Source organism: Microtus ochrogaster, chromosome 10 (genome assembly GCF_000317375.1).
Source record: "Microtus ochrogaster isolate Prairie Vole_2 chromosome 10, MicOch1.0, whole genome shotgun sequence".
In the NCBI taxonomy this organism is placed as follows: Eukaryota; Metazoa; Chordata; class Mammalia; order Rodentia; family Cricetidae; genus Microtus; species Microtus ochrogaster.
In genome coordinates this window covers 75261257-75263867 of record NC_022016.1, presented here as the reverse complement: position 1 = coordinate 75263867, position 2611 = coordinate 75261257, and the positions used below count along the sequence as shown (strand labels likewise).

The window sequence follows — 2611 nt, the reverse complement described above, 5'->3', positions numbered from 1 at the left end:
CGAGAAAACAAAAAAAAAAAAGAAAAAAAGAAAAAGAAAAAAAAAGAGATTTTTATTGTTTTTGAGATCCAGGTTATAATCCTTTTTGTAATCCAAGTTGGCCTCTGCTGTGAGTAGCTGTCATAATGTAGTTTCTTAAAAATTATACATTTGTTTATTTTTGGCGAGGGTTTGTGTGCCCCAGCATGCATGTGGAGGTGAGAGGGCAGATTCCAGAAGCCAAATCTCTCCTCCTACCATGTGGGTGCCTAGGGCCATTTCGACTGCCAGGCTTGAGAGCAAGCTCTTTACCCACTGAGCCATTTTCTTGGCCCATCATTTATAATTTATCTAGTACATACATACAGTTTGAAGAACCAAATAGGAGGCTAGAGAGATGGCTTAGCAGTTATGAGCTCTTACTGCTCTTGTACAGGAACTGGGTTTGGTTATGATTATCCATGGGAGGCAGCTCACAGCTACTCGTAGCCCTAGTCCCGGGGGACCCAACCCCTTCTTCTCACCTCCTTGGGTTTCTGCACACGTTTGGTGCACACATATGGATGCAGACTTATGGGTTCCTGCACATGTATGGTGCACACATATGAATGCAGACTCACGTGCGTATACAGTTTTTTAAAAAATCAGATTGTGCTATCAGTCTTGTTGGGATAAGCAGCAGCTGCCTGACTCCCTCTAATTTATTACTTTTCACTTGACTATTGATTTATTGATTGACACAGGATGTAGCCCAAGCTGACCTTGGATTTATGATCCCCTGCTTCTGCCTCCTGAGGACTGGACGTCAACACATCCAGCTTTAATTCTTCAGATCCTTGTATCTCTACATTATACACTAGGCTGTTTCTTGACATCCCATTAACAAAGGTTAGACTCCAGCAATCATTTACACATGAGGGCTCCCTTACCCTCATCTGCACAATATAGTTACAAGTTTGGTCACCTCTGTATCTTTGTTCCTGCTGGCATAATCCTGTACGTGCTGTTGTTGTCTGGGTCATGCGGCCCACTAGGACTGTTTTTCCTTTGCCAACTTCTCATTTCTCTGGTTTATAATGATCTCTACTTTAGTTTTCTTTCTTTCCTTTTCCTTTCTTTTTTCCCTTTTTCTTTTACTTTTTGGTTTGGTTTTTCGAAACAGGGTTTCTCTGTGTAGCCCTGACTGTCCTGGAACTAGCTCTGTAGACCAGGCTAGCCTTGAACTCACAGAGATCTGCCTGCTTCTGCCTCCTGAGAGCTGGGATTAAAGGGCGTTTAGTTTTCTATATGCTTCATTTATCTCTTGACTCCTCCCAAGCTGTCAGACTGTCTTCTGTGTGCATGAGAGCACCCTCACTTTCTATCAACTTTAATCTTCTTATTTTTTTTTTTTTTTGTTTTTGTTTTTTGAGACGGTTTCTCTATGTGTAGTGCTGGCTGTTCTGGAACTTGCTCCTGTAGACCAGCCTAGCCTCCAATTCAAAGAAAACTACCTGCCTCCTCTGCCTCCCAAATGCTGGGATTAAAGGCATGCGCCAGCCACCTTTGCCCAGCTACTTTAATCTTATTGGAGTCTGTTCCTGGACTTCTAGATTTTTCCATCAGATCTGTGAACTCTCGGCCTGTGGTGAAGCTGCATTCTAAGCCTCTTTTTCATTTTTTATCATTTTATTTTGTTTATCTTTACCATTAGCCGTGACATCTATGCAGCCTTTTCCCGTGTTGGAACTCTGGTCTCTTGGACCTCATATTTTCCTTTCTTTATTTTTCTTTCACTGTTTTCGAGCACTTTGCCTTCTGGGACCAGAACACAGCAGGCAAAGTCTTAGAGCTGCCGGAGTGCTTGACTGATAGATACGCTTTGGCTGGGCTGGAAATGGATTTTGAAAGCTGTTTTCCACTGTCTTTTAGCTTCTGTTGTTGGTGTTAATGAGTCTGATGCCATTCAGAGCTTGAGCCTTTGGCTGTTTTTCTTCTGTGTCTCTGGAAGCTCCTAGAATTGTTTTTTGTCCCCAGAGTTCTGAAATTTCACATAATGTATTTGTTGTATGTCTATTCCTACTCATTTGTGCTGTCACTGACTGAAACCTATTATGGAAATTCAAGTTCTTCTATTTTGGGATAGTGTGTTGTTTTCTATATTTTATTTTTTCTCTTCTATTTAAAACCCCTTTCTGTTTTTTTCTGTTTTTTTTTTTTTCCTCTTTCTGTGCTGATTTGGAGGTACATGTTCTGAGCCTGGTTCTCTCCTTTTCTTATTTCGCTAATATTTTTCATCTCTTATTCTTTTGTTCTACTGTCTTACTGTTTATTTTATCTTCCAACTTTTCTGTTGAATTTCTATTTCTTCTCTTCCCTTCACTTCTCGCCTCTGCTCCACCAATTCTTTTTGGTTAGTATTTTTAAAAAACATTTTAATAGTTATCGTGTGTGTGTATGTGTGTGTGTGCGTGTGTGTGTGCGTGCGTGTGTGTGTGTGTGTGTGTGTGTGTGCACATCCAGATGCTATAGGAGTTGGTGTTCTCCTACAACATGGGTCCATGCAGGTCATTTGTAGACGTAAGTCACAAACGATGCCACAGCAGTTTGGAATTATAATTAACAGGGTAGTATTTATTTAAAGGGGAAAAAA

At 40.8% G+C, this 2611-nt stretch overlaps 1 protein-coding gene across 1 annotated transcript in view; it reads left to right on the top strand.

Annotated features, from left to right (window-relative positions):
• Cpt2 (carnitine palmitoyltransferase 2) overlaps positions 1 to 2611 on the top strand; it is a 25137-nt gene that overhangs the window by 9631 nt on the left and 12895 nt on the right. The window lies entirely within an intron of this gene.